This window comes from Mesoplodon densirostris, chromosome 10, assembly GCF_025265405.1.
Source record: "Mesoplodon densirostris isolate mMesDen1 chromosome 10, mMesDen1 primary haplotype, whole genome shotgun sequence".
In the NCBI taxonomy this organism is placed as follows: Eukaryota; Metazoa; Chordata; class Mammalia; order Artiodactyla; family Ziphiidae; genus Mesoplodon; species Mesoplodon densirostris.
The window spans coordinates 31,563,847-31,574,187 of record NC_082670.1 but is presented as its reverse complement, the minus strand read 5'-3'; the positions used below and the strand labels follow the sequence as shown (position 1 = coordinate 31,574,187).

The 10,341-nt window shown below is 55.6% G+C and overlaps 1 long non-coding RNA gene across 1 annotated transcript; it reads right to left on the bottom strand.

The window, feature by feature from the left end:
- Window positions 1-5,459: 5,459 nt before the first annotated feature.
- LOC132497710 (uncharacterized) lies at window positions 5,460-9,992 on the bottom strand. Its single transcript, XR_009533632.1, has 3 exons — window positions 9,920-9,992; window positions 8,404-8,510; window positions 5,460-5,679 (listed from the first exon to the last, which is right to left on the bottom strand). It is a non-coding gene; the product is annotated as an uncharacterized LOC132497710 (long non-coding RNA).
- Window positions 9,993-10,341: the final 349 nt, after the last annotated feature.

The following is a 10,341-nucleotide window of genomic DNA, read 5'->3' as shown; positions in this document are numbered from 1 at the left end:
TGTGTGATGTCTGGCGTGGTGTGACCCCTCTGAGCTGGGCAGGGGACTGGGGCCAGGCCCACAGAACATAGATATGCCCTGGGAGTTTACATTGTAGGGACCAGGAGTACACACCAATCAGCCAACTGCTGTCCCTGTTTATTCCCTGGGGGTTCATGGCCAGGGCGGAGGCAATCCTCAGGTGGCTGCAGCTGTGTGGATATCAATTATCCAGGGACCCCAGAAAAGGCTGCAGGCCTCCCAGGCCCACCCCCTCCTGCCATGTCCCAGCTGCCCTTCCCATCCTGCCCCCCATGGACCACACCATGGTGCACGTGGGAGTCTGAGCACAGAGTGGCCTTCCCAAGCTTGCGGTTAGGGACCCCTTGGTCCTCCTCCCCTTTGGCCCCCACCCTGCTCCAGGAACCCAGATCAGACCACAGTGTGTTTTTCAGGTCAGGCCAAGCTAGACCTCACTCGAGCCAATCATTATTAAGACTGTCCCTGGAACTTTCCCAGGGTGTTTAACTTTTCTGAACACTTCCCATTATCACTCAGCATCTTCGCCGACCTACTCAGGGAAGCAGGCTCTGCTGGGATTGTCCATTGTCTGCATGGGAAGGGAGCCCAAGGTATATTGGCCCTGAGTCCCATCCAGAACTGTCTGTGGCGCCTGTGCTCAAGACAGACAGAGATGATAGTCTCACAGTGGCCAGGGCGGTGATCCACTTTACAGATGAGAAAACTAAGGCTTGAGGTGGATAAGTGACAACTTGCCCATAGTTGCTTTGCTGATGAAATCAGGATGCAAACTCAACTCTGCCTGGTTCCAACTTCCCTTCATGGTCCTTCCCAACCCACCACACACCCCTTACCCAGAGATCTCAGGCACCTTCTGGAAGCAGGTGGGGAGACAGTTCTCAGAAAGGTTCAACTCTTCCTTCCCTCCCAAGATATTCATATTACAAAGTCAGAGTGTATCCAGTAATATATTCATTTTCATTGACAGCACAAAGCCCTGTGTCAAGCATTGGCAGGAGGAAGGACTAATAACAGCAACAGCAATAACTAGTGTTTATTGAACACTTGCTCTAAGTGCTGTATATACAACATCTCAGGCACCCCTCACCACAACTCTATGAGACATGGTATTATTAAATCCAATTTACAGTTGGGAAGACAAAGAGACCTGGCTTGTCCCAGGTCCCACAGCTAGAAAGTGTCAGAGCCAGGAGTGGGACCCAGAGCCACCATGCTCTGTGTAGGATATCTGGGTGGAGGCTGCCTTTAGAAACGAGTTTAAACAGTGTGGGTGTGAGTACACAGACACACACACACACACACACACCAACCAGGGAGGGGACAGGTGAAGCTGAGCCACAGTGTACAGAAGTAATCTGAGTAATGCAGGGTAGATTAAGGAATGTTTCCTGGCAGAGATGGGTTGTGTGTCAGGGCTTAAAGGAAGTGAGAGATACATTCCCAACGTGTGGGACCCTGAACAGAACTAATTTCCAAAAGGTTTTGAACACAGTAGGTATTGAATAAGTGTTCTTGGAGCAATGGCATGGTGATAACGTGGTGGCTGTGATGGAAGGATCGGCAAGGAGAGCAGTGTGATGATGCTGAGGATGATGGCAGTGATTTTGTGATAGAGGAAGTGACGGTGGGAAGGAGATGGAGGTGTTGGTGATGGTGGTGGTGGTGATGGAGATGGGAATGGAATTAGTGATAGAGGCAAAGACATAAAATCCATTTCCTTTACACTCTTGTACAGCCCTTTATAGTTTTACACCAGCCATCACACATTCCTCATCCTCACAGCTAATTTGGGGAGGGCATTTTTATCTTCCTTTTATAAATGATGACAATGAGCCACAGACAAGTCACATTCTGCTTGTCCGAGGTCACAAGGCCAAGAAGCTAGCCCAGGGTCTCTGCCTTCAGGGCCCCTCCCCACTTGGAGTGGGGGTCCAGGGTAGCATCGTGATGCCGTGAGCGGGTAGCGAGGCAGAGGCCCTCCTGCACTCCCAACACAGAGGGCTCAGTGGTCCTCGGTTTGGGGGAGCAGGGAGTAGCAGGACTGGGTTACAGAGGAAGCGGTTCTAATCCCAGTCCCATCACCCACGTGCTGTGACCTCTGGGCGGCAGCCAAGGCAGATGTCAGCTGCCGGGTGACAGCGGGCCTGTAGGGCAGAGCCAGGGCAGCCTGGCGGGAGCCCCACACACCAAGAGGATGAAGTCAGGGGTGGGAAATAATCCTGGAGTCAGAGGAAGGCTTGCTTGGGGGTGACATTCCTGGAAAGTTCTGCTGTGATTGGGTTGGGCCTTCTGTAGAAGCCTTCCCAGTCAGGAGTGAGTTTATTAATAAACCCTGCCCTGCCCTCTGCCCTCACCCTGGGTAGAAGGCAGGGCTTCCTGGGGCTTCCAGCCTCTCACCCCAGTGGTGGTGAATCCCACTGTGGGTGGGGGGAGAAAGAGACTGAGCCTTTAGGTCTAGGCAGGGGGTGCAAATGCCCTGCATCCTCCAGACTGCATTCCCCGACCCCACTGCAGCCCCTGGGCTCCTGTGCTTCTGGGGGCTTCGGAGAAATGGCGAACGGGGGTGGGTGGTGTGCATGTGAGGTCATGGGGCTGCAAGCATGCATGGTTGGACATGCAAACGTGAGCGCCTGAACAGGATTATAAGGGTGGTAATGGGCTCCCAGGGGTACAAACGTGCAAGGGTACCTATGCGTGGTTGCCCTGGAAGAGTGAAAACCGTGTCTCAGCGGCTGCTGAGCGTGTTCTGTGTGTGCCCTTGTGAGCACTGGGTGATGTGGGGGGGGAGGGGGGCAGTGGGGGGATGACTGAGTGTGAGGGGTGCTAAGGCCTTAGGAACAGGCAGCCTCCCCCCAAGCTGCTCCCCACTACAGCTCATTAGCACCAAGGCCTAAATTTACCGCCTCCACTTACCCACCCACTGGCTATGACCTCATTAAGCTCCTGCCCCTTTCCTAGGACAATGGGATGGAGGGGAGGAAGGACTCCTTGGTCTGCAGTGCAGGATCCCCTGGGGGAGGAGGGAAAGTCCTGGGGATAGGGTGGAGGGGAGACCAGGCACAGAACTTAATATAGTCACAGGGCAGGCCGAGGAGGATGTCAGCTCCCATTACACCTGCCTCCTCGTCACCATCATATGACCCAGCTCCTGCTGGCAAGGCCTGGGTGGGTGAGAAGCACCTGGTCCTGGGCCGTGCTGAGGTCCACTCTGCACACTGCCCTTCTATACATCCTTAAATGAAGCCCCTCTCCCAGCTGGTTCTCCTGGCAAGGGGCAGTGTCCAGCTCTCCATTCAGCATGGCTCCGGCATGGCTTAGCTGGGTGGTCCTGACCCACCCAGTGGGCCAGGCCAGGAAGCAGTGGAAGGGGTGGGAACCTCTAGAGCTGATTCCAGCACAGCCGCTAAAGGAACAGGTCCTTCTGATCCATGCCCTCCCCCGCTTCTTCCCTCACCCCCCAGATCCATGGTCCCAAACTATGGCACACCTATGGGCAGAGCCCTGAGCTAGGCAGAGTGGTCAGAGCCCCGGTGAGGGGCAGCAGAGTGGCCAGGAAAGCAGTGCCTGTGCTATGAGTCAGGTTTAAGACAATATCCTCCCCTAAACCCCTCCTGCGTAGAAACCCCAGAGCTCACACTGACCAGGAGACACAGCCTTGCCCACAGGGAGCCCCAGTATGATGGATCTATCATGCCAAATCCCCTCCGTTGAGCTTCCTGTGTGACTTTGGGAATTTGCTCAACATCTCATAGCCTCAGTTTTCTTGCCTGTGAAATGGCAACATTGCCACCTCCCTCAAAGATACTTAGTATGTGCCCGGCAGATAGCAAAAGCTGCATAAAAAGGTAGCTCTGCTTCAGTGTGGGCTTTTTGTGAAAGAAATTATAACATTTGGTCTTAAATTGGGGAAACAGGTTGCAGTGGGATCCTCTGCACAGCCATTCCCACGAGAGCTGCTGAGACACACCAGGGCCTCCCCAGGCAGCCCCGGCTCAAAGTTTACAGTCGACAAATATCCTGGAGAGTCAGCCACAAAAGGGGTCCCAGGTCCAAGGACACCAGTGCAGCATGGGGACAAGGCAGGCTCTGCAGCTACCCACCCCAGAAGATGCTATCCAGTGGCTTCTGGTCATTGACTTCCCGGGGACCCCGTTTTTTTAATTTCCTTTTGTTTTATTGAGGTGTAAGATTTGTGCATCAAATTGCACAGATCTTAGGGGTACAGCTTGGTGAATTTGTTCATGTTTGTATGCCCATGTCACCACGACCCAGATCCAGCATAGAGTATTTCAGCCCCCCCAGGAGGCTCCCTCAAGCCCCTGCCAGTCAATACCATACCCACCCCCAGGAGAGAAGTGACCACTATTCTGACTTGTTTCACCACAGATTGGCTTGGCCTATTCTTGAACCTCATGCAAACGGACTCCTAGAGCATGCACTCTTTGTGTCTGACCCAGTTTATTGGACATGAGGTCTGTGAGGGTTATCCACATGGTTTTTGCAACACTAGTTCTTCCTTCTTCGTAGCTGAGTAGGCTTCCATTGAATAGCTATGTCACAATTGATTTATCTGTTCTGCTGTTGATGGACATTTGGTTGTTTCCAATTTATTTATTTATTTATTTATTTATTTATTGGTGGTACGCAGGCCTATCACTGCTGTGGTCTCTCCCGTTGCAGAGCACAGGCTCAGCAGCCATGGCTCACGGGCCCAGCCGCTCCGCGGCATGTGGGATCTTCCTGGACCGGGGCACGAACCCGTGTCCCCTGCATTGGTAGGCGGACTCTCAACCACTGCGCCACCAGGGAAGCCCTGTTTCCAATTTTTAATTAATAGCATTAAAGCAACTGCAGCCTTCTTAGACACGACTTTTGGTGCACATAACCATGGCTACCCATTCTTGAGAACAGATTTTGAGGGGGATGCCTTGTTAAGAACTCCAGGGAGAGGGCTTCCCTGGTGGCGCAGTGGTTGAGAATCCGCCTGCCGATGCAGGGGACACGGGTTCGTGCCCCGGTCTGGGAAGATCCCACATGCCGCAGAGCGGCTAGGCCCGTGAGCCATGGCCGCTGAGCCTGTGCGTCGGGAGCCTGTGCTCCGCAACGGGAGAGGCCACAACAGTGAGAGGCCCGCGTACCGCAAAAAAAAAAAAAAAAAAAAAAGAACTCCAGGGAGGGAAGGAGAGATGAAAAATTATTGAGCTCCTTCCTGGTGCCGTGAGCGTTTTTGTGTCCACTGGACTAGTCACAGGGGAAGGAGGACAGAGACAGAGCAGCCCCTAAAAGGGACTCCACCAACCTCATTCCTGCGCCTAGAGCCACTGTGAGTGTGTGTGTGTGTGTGTCTGTGTGCGCATGATTGTATTCATTTCCTAGGGCAGCCATAATAAACTATACCATAGACCTGGTGGCTTAAAACAACAGAAATTTATTCTCTCATAATTAAGGAGGCCAGAGTCCAAAATCAAGGTGTCGGCAGGGCTGGTTCCTTCTGGAGGCTCTAGGAAGAGTCTGTTCCACGTCTCTCTCCCAGCTTCTGGTAGTTGCAGGCAATCCTTGGTGCTCCTTGGCTTGTAGCTGCATCACTCCAAGCTCTGCCTCCGTCATCACGTGGCCTCCTTCCCTGTGTGTCTCCGTATCTCTTTGTCTATCTCTCTCCTAAAAGAACACCAGTCATTAGATTAGGGGCCCACCCTAATCCAGTTAGATCTCATCTTGATTACATCTACAAAGACCCTGTTTCCAACTGAAGTCACATTCACGGGTACTGGGGACAAAGATGTCAACATATCTTTTTTTTTTTTTTTTTTTTTGCGGTACGCGGGCCTCTCACTGTTGTGGCCTCTCCCGTTGCGGAGCACAGGCTCCGGATGCACAGGATCAGCGGCCACGGCTCACGGGCCCAGCCACTCCGCGGCACGTGGGATCTTCCCGTACCGGGGCACGAACCTGTGTCCCCTGCATCGGCAGGCGGACTCTCAACCACTGAGCCACCAGGGAAGCCCTGTCAACATATCTTTTGAGGGACACAATTCAACCAACAATAGTGATTATGACTCTGCAAGTTTGTGTGTCGTGTATATGAGTGTGTGCGTGAAATTGGGTGTTTATGTGGGTGTTTATAAGTGTGAGGGAGCAGTGAGAGTATGTGTGTGCGTGTGCTTGTGGGGACACGTCTCTGGCTGTGCTCATGTGGCTGCGGACATGTGTACAAGAGCATGTGTGTACCTGTGGCCCTGTGTCCATGGCTTGGACAGCCTTCCTGAAGGGCTGAGAAGGGTGGCAAGGCAGCATGAGGGCCTCAGGCCTGGCTCCCTGTTCCCAGCTGGGGCGGCCCCATGAATCCAGAGGGCAGAGGGCTCGCTGTGAGAAGCAAGGACGAGGGTGTTTGCTGAGCTGGGTACAGACTAGTAGGCTGAGGCGGTGGCTCCAGGCAGCAGCGTGGTTCCCAGGTCCTCTTCCAGGAACGTTCCTAGAAGGCCCCTCCACCCAAGCTCCCGTCCCCTGCGCCCCATTTGCCTGGATGGGGCAGTGCTGACTGACTCATCCCCTCCCAGGGCTGGAAGCCAGCACTCAGCTACCTGTTGGGCCAGTCAGGTAGGGGCGGGGCAGCCAGACAGCCCCTCCCAGGCCCTGCCTCCAGGCCAATCCAGAGCAACACCCTATCAGCCCCAGCGCCTGGCCAGGGCTGGACGCCAGGAAGTGGAGAAAACCAGCAGTGAGCAAATGCTCAGGTAAGGCCCGGGATGAGGGCTGCTTCTCTCCTCAGGGCAGCTCTTGTGGGCAAATCCACCACCCAGAGACGGGACATAGGGAGGGTCTCCTCAATAGTTATGTGGGCTGGGCACCTGCTCTGAGCCAGTTACCTCCATTAAACTTCCCAACCAAGTTTAAATGGTGTCCTTAATATCCCCATTTTACAGATGCAATCCCTGAGGCCCTAAGGAGTGATGATCTGCCTAAGATTCCACACCTTTCTTTAAATTTGTTGGAACTTTTTTATTCTCTCTGGAAATCCATACCCTGCTCCCACCTCCAGACTCAGACCACAGCTGCTCCCACTTGCCCACCTGCCCACCACACACCCTTCCCAGCCTTCCCCAGGGAGACACCGAGCCCAAGGGGTGGGATGGGGGAGGGGGCATGGTCTCTCATCCCACCCTCCTGGGCTGGGCTCCTCTGTCATGTCCTGGTTTTGGTTTTGGTGTGGTGATAAGCTTGTTGGCTGTGAGCATGTCGGTGGGTTTGTGTGCATGCCGCAGGAGGGGTCATCTGGGCATGTGGTATACCTCCAGGTGGGTTTGCCTGCCAGGGACACCTGAGCGCATGGGTGCAGCGGGACACACACTGCCCAGGTTGGATCTGTGAGTGTGCCCAGGTGCAGGTGTGTGAGCCCCCCGTGGGCATTCCGGAAGAGGCTGCCCCCTGCACGTTTGGGTCTCTGCAGAGGGCCGCCCCACTGCTCCCCCCTTACCAGGTCACTGCCACCATCCTCAGTGCACAGATTCCCAGGCCCCAGGTGAGAGCCTGGTGAAAACTGCCTATGACTGAGGACAGAGACACCTGAATCTCAGGCCCAGACCCGCTCGCTCTGCTCGGGGCTGAGGTGCCCTTGAGCTGGCATCGCCCCACCCAGGCAGTGGGAGTGTCCTCACCCAATGGGATGGGGTGACATGGAGGGAGGAGGGAGCAGCGAGGCTTCTCCCGCCCCCCGGAGTGCAGGGTCCGCAGATGAAGAGCTCAATACCCCAGCGCTCAGTAGGCTGTGGGGAGGTCCTGCCAGGACTTGGCACTGACTACAAAGTGTGGGGGGCACCCTCCAGCACTCCGGCCGCCGGCTGGCCTCGGGGGAGGGGCTGTGACGTTCGGTGGCCTCATGCGGTAGCTAATTGCTGACCTGATGACTAGGCGGCCTGAGGAGTGGGGTGATGCCACTCAAGGAAGCAGGCGTCCTGGCTCAAGGAGGGGGCCCTGTAGGGATGGAGCAGGCCAGGCCTGTGCTCTGCGGAGGCTAAGGTGGCTGTGGCCAAAGGAGCAGGGGGTGGGGTTGCTGAGGCTGTGATCGTGGGAAAGGGCTTCTCCCCGGCTTCCCTCAGCTTCAAGGGAAAAGAGTTCAGAGGCTGGGGAGGGGAGGGAGTAGGGGTGGAACAGGGGATTTGGGAAGGGGCTACAGTGTGTGTTGCGGGGGAGGAGATGGTGGCCAAGACTTCCTCTTGCTTCCCCTCCACCTACACTCCCCCCACCTTCCCATTTCTCCCCACCCCCACCTTTGTCCCCTCTCTGACCCCTGTGGCCCAGGTTGGTGAGGAAGGAAGGAGTGGATGGATGTCTCTTTTCACCACAAGACCCCCAGGCACAAGCAGCCTACTTGGCCATACCTACCTTGCTGAAGGCCAGAACATCCAGGAGATGTGGTGAGACTTCAGCTGTCCTCAAGGACAGGAAGAAAGGCACAGAGAACAGCACAGGCAAAGACTGGGTAATGGGGTCTGTGAGGTTGATAGAGGACAGAGGCTTGGCTGCCATGGTTATGGGAAGAGAGGAGGTGGGCAGGGCCATTCTGCACCAAGGGCCACACTGTCCCTTCCTGCCAAAAACCGTCGGTAACCAGACTCAGAGATTCTCCCACATGCTGGCCACAGCTTCTGCCAAAGCTGGCCTGGCCTCAATTCCCGGACAGAGGCCAGGCCCAGGTCAAGAGCCACACAGGATGGGGACCCCACCTCCCAAGTCCCCAGGTCCATCAACCCTAGAGAACCTGCAGCCCTGAGTGCCAAGAAACAGGACCCATCCATCTGTAGGTCAGTCCTCTGGGCCCCTAGCGCCCCCTGTAGACAGGAAACTATACCAATAGGGGGAGGGGCCACAACCTGCTTGGAGGAGGAGACAGACTTGCCCTCAAAGAAGCACACAGACCGCCCCCCTTTCAGGACCCTCCAGTATGATGAAGACACAGACATTGACCTCAAAGCTCCAATCTGAAATTGAACTCCGTCCTCAGGAAGCTCCTATTCTGATGGAGACGTGTACTCTACCATCAGAGCTCCATTCTGAAGGGTGAAACACAGCATTGGGCTTCAGGAAACCTACAGTCTGAGGGTAGAGACATACAGCCCCACTGAATTTTTAGGGAGCCCCGAATCTGTTGCAGACACAGATTAGACATTTTGGTGACTCTAGGGCTGCTGGAAAAGCAAATACAAGACGTCCAGTTAAATCTGAATTTCAGATAAACAACGAATAATATTTTAGTATAAGTATATCCCATACAGCACATGGAGTATACTTATACTAAAAAAAAAAGTATTCATTGTTTATTTTAAATTTAAATTTAACTGGACGTCCTGCATCGTTACTTGCCAAATCTGACAACCCTAGATGCCTCCAATCCGAGGGCGGGAGGACCCCCCAGACACGGAAATGCAGGTAAACATCTGAGCTTGCTCCTGCTCCTGGAGCAGTGGAGGGGCAGGAGGGGAGTCCTGGGGCGCCGGCTCGCAGCAGTTTAAAATTCCTTCCAGGCCAGATCCCTAATCCCTCGGTGCACAATGGCCGCCTTCTCCCCCGCCGCCCGCGCCCACGCCCTCCCCCGCGGGGCCGTGGCAGTGCCACCACGGGCCTCTTTAAGCCCCTTTGAAGCCGCCTGAGCCCCGCGCCGCGGGAGGCCCCGCCGCTATGCCAGCTATGCCAGCTATGTCCCCGCCGCCGCCGGCCACCACCGCTCCCCCATTAATGCTGGCTAATCTGGCTAATAAATAAACTCCCTCCCAGCCTCGGCCCCCCGCTCGCTCCTCCCTGCTCCCCCAGAATTGATTTCAGGGCTCAGCTAGAACAAGCGCCCTCACTTCCTTCTGATGTCTCTGAGTGTTTTTTTCTCTCACTGCCCTAGGTCTGTTACCGCGTTGCATCTGCATCTCTTTCGGTCCACCTGCGCGCGGGGAGCCAGCCACATGGCTGGGTGCAGGGCACCGGACTCGAAGCCTGGGGAAGAGCCGCAGGACTGAGGAGCGCCCCCTGGAGGCGGGAGGAGGCCCGGGCCAAGCCCCCTCGCTGCCCCGCCCCAGGCCCCGCCCCGCTCTGTCCGCGGAAGTGGGAAAGCACTGCGAGCAGCCACGGGACGGGAGACTCCTTGCCAGGCGAAGGCGCCAGCTCCTCCCGCGGCAGGAGTCGCTTCTCTGCGGCTTCTTTCGTCCCCTGCGTCCCTACCCGGGCTTCCGAGAGTCTGACTCAGAGCCGACCCCGCATCGCTTCACCTCCTACAACACACCCGGAGCGCGTGGAGAAATTAGAGGATTGCAGGGGCACGGCTAGTGCGCTCTA